Below are 9278 nucleotides of genomic sequence, written 5' to 3' on the forward strand. Positions count from 1 at the left end.
ATCCATAAAAAAAACAGTTCAGAACATTTTTTTTTTTTTGTATATTACGGTATAATAAATATGACAATTAATTAATAATATCATACGACTATATGGGAGTTATTCATTTTCAAATAATTTAAAAAATGTAGTGACATGGGCTCTATTATCGTAATTTTGTTGCTATTTTTACAAATGTCTCTAGTTTAAATTTAATCCATGTGTTGAGGCTAGAAGTGGGCTATAACAGTCAACTCATTGTTGAGGGCAAGATTTAGTTATAGTTAAGGATTAGGATTGAGATTTAAAATAACCCCGAGAAGTTCGTCAACCAACTTTCTATTGTTTCACTTCACCCTTTGTCTCGTTTTATGTATCGTTCCTGGCATAGTTAAATCACGTACTGATTAGCTCGCCCAGTTGATGAAACGCCTAGTGGTCAGAATGCAAAGCTTCAAAACAAAAATTAGTTAGAAGATGGTTGAGTCGCAGATCACGTTCTCTTTAAGACGTTTCGCGACTCTACTCCTTTGTGCAAACAGAATTATTGTCTCGTCGTCCCCATAATAAAATAATTATCAAGTATATGAATCGAGTTTACAAGTGAATCATTATCAAGTATATGAATCGAGTTTACAAGTGTATATCAATAATATATCAAGTGTATAAATAGGACTTCAAACATATATGCAGTGTATTTAATCAATCAATTGTATAAGTGAATAATACTAAATGTATATGCAGTGTATCAGATGTATCAAACATATATTAGTATGTTCCGGTATCGAGTGTATCAAATAGTATCAGGTGCATTAAGTATATCAATCAAATGTATTGGGTGCATCAATAAGTATCGAGTGTATCAAGAAATATCAGATGTATCAAGTGTATCAAGGCGTGTATTAGGTGTATCAAACGTATATTAGTAATAAGGACATTTGTGACATTTTACCTCTTGATGTGTGGACTGGGTTTCGTTTTTGCCATTTCGCAAATAATAAAATATGTGTGCTATGGACTTAATTATTATAATTTATTTTGTCATTTTTGCAAGTGCCCCTAAAACTAAACTATTAATTAATTCTCTAAGTAATTCATAGCTAAATTAAATATCTTATATTAAATTTGAATCATATTTAAATATAAGTTTCGCTCCTAATTAATAATTTTAATATGAATCCAATTCACATTAAATTAATATTTGAACTCATTCAAATATTTTATCTCTCATAAATTAATTTTGAATCATATCCAAAATTAAATTTATATAATAAAGTTTGATAAACTTTATATTATAATGTATCACTATACATTAAACTAATTCCCAAAGTAGATTTTAACATTTCAAATTACAACCAAGATAAATAAATCTCATTACCCTTTACGAGCTACGAAGGGGACCTAATGGACCTACATATCATAAGCTACAACAATTTGAGATTAATTGACTAAACTCATTAACCACATTAATCAATATTCGTTAACTGTGTGTGTACTCCACTAAAGACTCACAGCTGAACTGTTCTCACTATAGATATATTTCTGTGTCCACAGATATAGACCAATAACAGTAAGTTAGCCCTTCACGAGTGTTAGTAACATCGGTTGGGTCAATTTACTATTTTGCCTCCAAGTTACCTCTAATCCTTAAATACTAGTGCTCGTCTAATGAACAATATGTTTATGGTCCTACCAATAAACAACAACCCTTCTCGTGCTATAGAAAGGGTAAGGCTCTTTGTTTAAGACCTGGAGACACAATTTAAGGGAACACTCATCTACTTACCCCAAAATAGGGAATGAGTGAATTCCATCTTATTATGTTTCCAGCTCCTCGCTCGATCTTGTTCCCAAAATGATAAGCCTATTTAGTCGACGATCTGATCACTCTCACCCGTACAAATCAAAGGACAATCCCTCACGAACAAGAGTTCATAACACAATCAGGATTAAGACTAAGTTACCTATGTCATCCTATTGAAATATAAACCTAACTAGTTAACGAGGTTACATTTAGTGGTTACTATTTCGCAGTCCGATCTTATGCAAACTCATTGCATAGGATACCCTCACTCGCATGTCAACTTCATGAACGCGTTGGATCATTGTGTTTGTATCAAATACAAAGTGAGTCGTATCAATAATGTTATCAGAATAAGGTACCCAACCTTATCCCTATACTATAGACCCTTTAAGCTGATTTTGAACATTGATCCATGTATGTCTCTACATACTGTTCAAGACTCATTAAACAGCTTAGGATGTTAGTTTATTGGACTTGGGTTATTAAGACAAAACTAATAATTTAATCAATAACAATTATTACAATAATAACACTTTATTAATAACAGTCAATGAATTATATTTATAATCTACGAAGTTTAGAACATAAATTCCAACACAAATAACAATTATTTTATACAATGTACTAGAAAAAAAAATCAGTTAAACCAAACGATATCGTTGCGCAAAATATTTGGTGCAAAAATATTTGGTGCAAGGGAGTTATAAACTGAAGTCAAATATAGAGAACATAATGCATAAGCAAAAAAAAAAAAAAAACACGGGTCAAGTGATGGAATTTGACTAATTGTCATGAGTTATCTTGTAGAATGATCGTTCAGTAGTCCATCTTCATGTCCTCGAGTACGTTAAAAAATGCTTTCATGTCGAAAAAGTAGCCTGCCATTATTCGCATACAGCACGCCTTGTCCAATCTACTCAGCCTTGGGATAGCTTGCAACTGTCGAATGAATTTTCCATGGGTTGCGCTTTCATCCTGCATAACTAACTTCTGCCAATCCGCAATGGCCCTCAGCGGGTAATTTGAAAATTCCATTGACATCGCGAATGACGTCCACAATGTCCATATTTTGTCCTCCCCACTTCCTCTTTGATCCACTCGAACCCAGTTTACAGTCACTTGATCGACCATGTCGTGCGTCCATTACGTCCTCAGGCAACATGTTCAGGCCTTGGCTGTACATAGTAGGAATCTCCATATCGATTCCATCTTCATGTGGAAATCCCTCGTACTCACCCGATTTATTGGACCCAACATCGATGAATGTCTCTACACGTGCCCTCGTTACACAATCTTTCCTGAACATATACGATAATTCGTTGTAATTGGGGAAATGCTTGTTTAGGAGCCCTTCGTTGCAAGATGGGTTTGTGAATGGAATAAAAAATAATTGTCAGCTTTCAATACCATTAGAAGCGAATAGTGGTTCACGTATACTTATTTCCCTACCTTGACCCAACTGTCAAACTCGTCCTTCTTAGCAATTATACACATAGCATCGTCATTCCATTCAAACCCATTACATGCTAAGCCTTGTATTTAAGCAATTTCCTAGATTGTTCTCTTCAAAGACTTTATCCGACTTTCTGTAACAAGTGGTTGTTTTGACAATGCATCATGGCATCTTGTCCACCATCATTCTAACCAATTGTGCTAGGTATGGGTTTGAACGTTCCATTGTCTGACCTCCAGCCTCCCACGTTCACCAAGACCTCCTTATTCTACAGATGTTTCGGGGCCCTTGACGTACTAGTCATACTGACAAAGAATTGGAAGAAAAAGAAATTGTAAGTCAATTATTAGAGAATAATTACACACATGGGAAAAAATAAAATCTTCGTATCGTGTCATGGGTTAGTGTTTCATTAATTTCGTTCATAAACACATACAACAAGAGTTTCAATATTAAAAAAATTAAAATAACATGATACTGCTGTAACACAATGGGTACTAATGATTACGCAACTCTCATTCACTGAATATCTCTTTGGCTAAGTCATTCCTCTACTAACTCCGTAGATCAAGTCCCCTTCATCAATGTCCTCTAAAATATCATCGTTCGTCATCTCTCTGTTTATGAGATTATGCTGACAACACGCCAGAATCGTGCGACGTTTGACTTGAACGAGGTAGTAGGACTTTCTGTGGAGGATGTCGATCGACCCTTTAATAGACCAAAAGCTCTTTGAATAACATTATGTGCGGAAGAATGCTTCATGTTAAAGAACTCTTTCACTATTGTTGGTGCATTTCCAACTCCACGACACTCCTACATGTGGTATCTTTGTCCTTTGTAGGTAGCCAGAAATTCCTCCGCATTAGGGTACCCCGCATCGCATAGGCAATAATACTCTATCTTAACATTAACAGTGTTAAGTTATGTAATTACATGAATTTTAAATAACATTTAATGGAGTAGTAGTTGTGGTTACCCTTTGGAACCTTCAGTTTGTTAGATCTTGAAATAACATCTCGAAAGATGCACGAGTCAACTACGGATCCTTCCCAACCAACTAAAACAAATACGAAATGTCTTTTCGTGTCGCATACGTCAAGGACATTTGTGGCAACTTCGTCCTTATGTGTTCTATACCTAGGGCGATCAGTTGCCGCCATGTTCGTCTAGTGCACCGAGGCAATTTTGTAGTGTATACGAAACGTTGAATCAAAACATCAAAATTTGATCTTTCAATTAAACCCAATACAACAAACCAAAACCTTGAAACACCGCCAATGTGAATTTGTGCATGTGCTCGTGACTGGTTGTGGTTTTGTCAACAATTCACCATGCAGACGTAAGACGACCAACAAAACTAGTTGAAATGCCATGAAATTGTCTCACTAGACCGAACAAACTCAAATTGGATCACTGGGTTCTTCACATCGTGGGCCAGCACGTGGAGGAACATAGCAACCATCTCCTCTACATCGATGATTTTTGTCAATGCTAATCCGACATTTGTTCTCAGTAGGTGGCATAGAATGGCAAAACATTTTCTGTCCATTCTTGTACTTTGACGACAGACAAGGTCAAAAGTACGCTAGCTACCTAATTTTATTCCAAGGTGTTTGTGTTAACCTCTTGCGGTCATTCATTAATTCTTCCAACGTCATTAGTAACTGACGTTGAGAGATTGTGAAGACTATTAGTTTTGCAGGAAGCTCTGCTGAATCCATTTCATGCTATAAAATGAGAACTTGCTAAAGTACTTAGACTATTAGATAGTTTGAGGAATAGGGGATGGGAGCGTACGTCTCATATTGTAGTAAATAGATTTGAAAATCATACACAGTGTGTACGTGTGTTCAAGAGACGATGCTTTTTATGAGTGATATGTTTAAATTTAAACGCTTTATTAATTATAAGTTGTGTGACTAATTATTGAGCTCCACTCGTTTTCACAAGAAAAATATAAACTAAAATAGAATATGAACCTTTTGTACGCATATACCAAATGTTGAATGAAGGTTAAAAATAGGGTACTTTGAAAGCATATTTGGAAAGAACCATGTGACTTCAAAACTAGTGACATAAATAGTTGTTCCATATTCAGTGTTGACGTTCAATTCATTTTCTTTTAGGGACTCGAAGTTATATTTTCAAGTACACCATAATGAAAAAAGTACTAATACAAAAGATACGATGAACCACGAAGTATAATATAAAAAGCCTAACACAATGTAAAAAAAAATATTTTGGAAAACAACTTGCATTATAAGATATATTCACGTTCCATCTTTTTAAAGATAGATGAAGTTGAATAAACAAAATAGTGATCATTTGGTAAGACGATTATAAAGGTCATAGTTCTTTGGATAGAAAAATGTGCTTACTTTGGAAATGATAACTTTTGAAAATAGACATAAGCATGTAACATGCATCGAAGACATGAAAAATATGTTTATAAAGTACATTAGAAAAATTTATGAAAGTCCACATACAAAGTTGACAGTACTAGTGTTTTTCGGTAACATTTAGTATGTATTACAATGTTATAAGTGAAAAACATATGCCGAACAAAATAAATTAAAGTACTTAAATACATAGAAACCCTAGTGCCTCGGAAGTTCAGATTACCAACATAGGCTAATTGCATAACAAAAAGATAAAATAAATATTAGTGGCAGACATTCTTGGTGGATGGAGGGAAAAAAAATAAAAAGGTTTGCGAACAAATATCGTTCCCTATCGATGAAAAAACCCATACGATAGACAAATGAAAAAACCGTTAATAATAATCCGGAAAAATGCACGTAAATGAAGGAAAAATATTTGGTGCCTCAAAGGAAGGAAATTCGTTCAATAATTTGAAATCGAATTTCATGAAGCAGAACAAATGTCTTCACATATGCAATGCTAGGAAATGTGGTGATACGAAAAGCATAATGATGAACACCAAATAATGGAAACAAGGCTTCAAATATGCACTAGTAGAACAGAGGTGATATGAAAGGCACGCAAACAAACTACAAAAAGTGCCCTAACAGGGATTGCAACTTCAATAAATGTTATTGACAAATACAGAAGTAGAGATGATTTTAAAACACACACAAAAGAATACAAACAGCATGGATGCATAGACATACCAAAAAAGATGGAAATGGGAGGTGCTATGCAGATGAACCGAGGACAAAACACATCGAAGGCAGAATGCAATGACACGTTTATTTAGATGGTCATGGACAAATTTAACGATGCATTAAAGACCACTAAACAAGAAAATCTGAGCAAGATTTATGACAATGGAAAAGACAACACAAACTAGAGGGAAAAAGATAAATTAGGTAACCATAAAAGTTAGTCAAAACCCAATTGCAGCAGTCAGACCACATAATAAAAATATTGTGCATACACATGAATGAAGGGACAACAACATTAGAACACATAGAAAACAAATATACAAAAATATATTGTAATGGAAAATCGAAAAGTATTCAGTATACAGTCAATAGCAGTATTGCTATAAGATGTGTATAAGAAAATTGGAATTATACAACAACATCAAACATGAAAACAAATTCGTGAGAATGAAAATTAGAATTAACAGATTCAAAGCATAGACAAATAACATATGAATATAATACAAGTATGGACATCGATCATATAAAAAATCAATTGAGGACCTTATCATCGACATTAAGGAAACAATAGGGAAAACAATAGGGAAAACATTACCTTCATCACTACCTTGCTCGAAACATTCCACTGTCGAACGAATGTAGCATCTCTCAATTGTCAGTAAAGAGGAACCCTAATTGACAAGGGGAAGTTTGACTGGCAAGGGGAAGTTTGAGTGTGAATGAGAAGCCTGAGCAACAAGCTTAGAAAACCAGCCATGCAACGAACCCAAGTTCGTCCAGGTAAGGGTTTCAGAGGTCTCAAGTGGAGAAAATGAAGCCAGTCAACGAAACCCAAAAACGATGGGGGACGACAAAAACCAAAGTTGAAAAAATGGAAATATGATACCAACCTCCGAAACGATAAAGACAAAAAAGGTAAAGACAAAAACGGTGGAGATAAAAACAATGAAAGAAGAAAATGGTGAAGACCAAATCGGTGAAAGATGAAAACGGTGAAGATAAAGCAAACTAACCAACGAAAATGAGGAATTCACACTCGAACTAAGGGAGGGTTAGCGAGGGATTATAACAGACTTAAGGAAAAGAGAGGTAGGGTTATGGGGGAGTTGAAAAAGGATTGAGAGGAAAGAAAGAGAGGGAGACAAGTTGAGAAGTGTACGGGGAAGAGTTATAAAACCCTAAATAAGGGTTATGATAACCCTTCCCCCAAACAAGGTGGGTTTACATAACCCACAGTGATAACCCATGGGCCAAAAGGGCCCTAAGTACCTAAAAGGGTTACTAAACATGCATAAACACTCCAAATGACTTTAAATTTGATTTCGAAATGCGTAATGAAAGCTTGAAATGTGCGAGATGTGTGAGATGTATGCGAGATTTGTGAAAAATATGTGCAGGATAAAACATTGTTGGGACTTATGTCTTAAAACTCATAATTTGTAATTTAAAATACATTCTATTCATTAGATAAAGAGAGAGGAACCGACGAATATATGTGATATAGTTTTCAGTTATAAGTCTGAGATAGAACTTTATTTTTAAATATAATTTAAATATTAAAAATATGAATACAAATTCATATTCAAAAGCTCATAATTGATGGAAATGGTCAAAGTTGTAAAAAGTAAAAAATGTTGACTTTTAACTTTGAAAAGTCAAACTTTCATTAGCTTTATATTCAAATGTGATTTGACTTTTGAAAAAATGAATGCGGATTCATGCTCGGAAGGTTAAAATTAGTCAAGATAGACAAAATGGTAAAAAAAAAAAAAATCAAAATGTTGACTTTTGATTTGAAAAAGTCAAATTTGACTTTGATTTAAAAGATGAAATAACCACATTGTCCTTGAACTAAGTTAGTGAAAAAATTCAACATTTTGTTGGATACACTTTGTGGGATAGGTGGCTACATGAAATGTAAATACCTAGTACACTAAGTTCCACTAATGGTTAGTGGATTTCTAGGTATTGAGATTTTAAGAACAAATTTCATGCATTTTTACATGTAATTTGCTTATAAATAGCTTATTTTTCAATTTTTTTAAAAAAACTTTTGCAATTTCTCTAACTTGGAATTACATATTTCTCTCCCTAATCTCAACTCTAAATTTTCACCTCTAAGTTCTATCTCTTTCAATTTCCTTCACCTTACGGGTCCCACAATCCGGTTTCAAGTATGAAGAATAGTGGGTAAACCCTAATGGTGGTCTCGATTCAAGTTTGTGAAAAGATTACTAAAAATTTTGGAAAGCTTTAAAGGTACGTTTCCGATCAACTCTAATTTATTATAATTATGGTAGTTTATGCACATCAATCTCTAAAGAGTTTAGATGTAGTTAGAGTAATTTTGATATGTTTTTTCGTTACCAATGTCTTGTGTTCTAACAAACATGAGTACCTAAAAGACTTACTGCATAAACATGTGCAAAGCCTCCTAAAACATCTGAACTATTCTACATTAATCTACAACAATTCCATATTAACCTAACCAAAACAACTCAACTATTCCATATTCTAAGATAAGAATAATCAAACAACTCAATGATAATCTACACTCAATCCAAATTAGTAAACAAAAGTATACAATTGATTTCAACAAACAAAGAAAAAAAATGAGTAGACAACTCAATGACAGAAAGTTTTCAAACAGGCTAAGAAACACTCTACAATCATGAATACAGTAGTTACCACAAAGTTATATAATTTTATCCGTACAATGGTAAAAGAAAGTACATACAATAGGAAAGGGAGAGTAATCACCTATTGAGATTTGGCGAAGAAATTGAACATCGAAAGCACTCGAGGAACTGAGTAGCGAAGAAAGACGTGCTCTGATGTTCATGGTTGCCTCATCGACGTTCATCGGAGGAGAGGTTTGCACTAAGTCGCAAAGAAAAAGAAAGATGAGGAGAGG

The 9278-nt window shown here is 34.1% G+C and overlaps 1 long non-coding RNA gene across 1 annotated transcript; it reads right to left on the reverse strand.

Moving 5' to 3' along the window:
• Positions 1–2382: 2382 nt before the first annotated feature.
• On the reverse strand, positions 2383–7547 carry LOC105435211. The gene is made up of 2 exons (XR_969227.2): positions 6960–7547; positions 2383–3541 (listed from the first exon to the last, which is right to left on the reverse strand). It is a non-coding gene; the product is annotated as an uncharacterized LOC105435211 (long non-coding RNA).
• Between the last annotated feature and the right edge of the window lie 1731 nt (positions 7548–9278).

Source organism: Cucumis sativus, chromosome 4 (genome assembly GCF_000004075.3).
Source record: "Cucumis sativus cultivar 9930 chromosome 4, Cucumber_9930_V3, whole genome shotgun sequence".
Taxonomy (NCBI): Eukaryota; Viridiplantae; Streptophyta; class Magnoliopsida; order Cucurbitales; family Cucurbitaceae; genus Cucumis; species Cucumis sativus.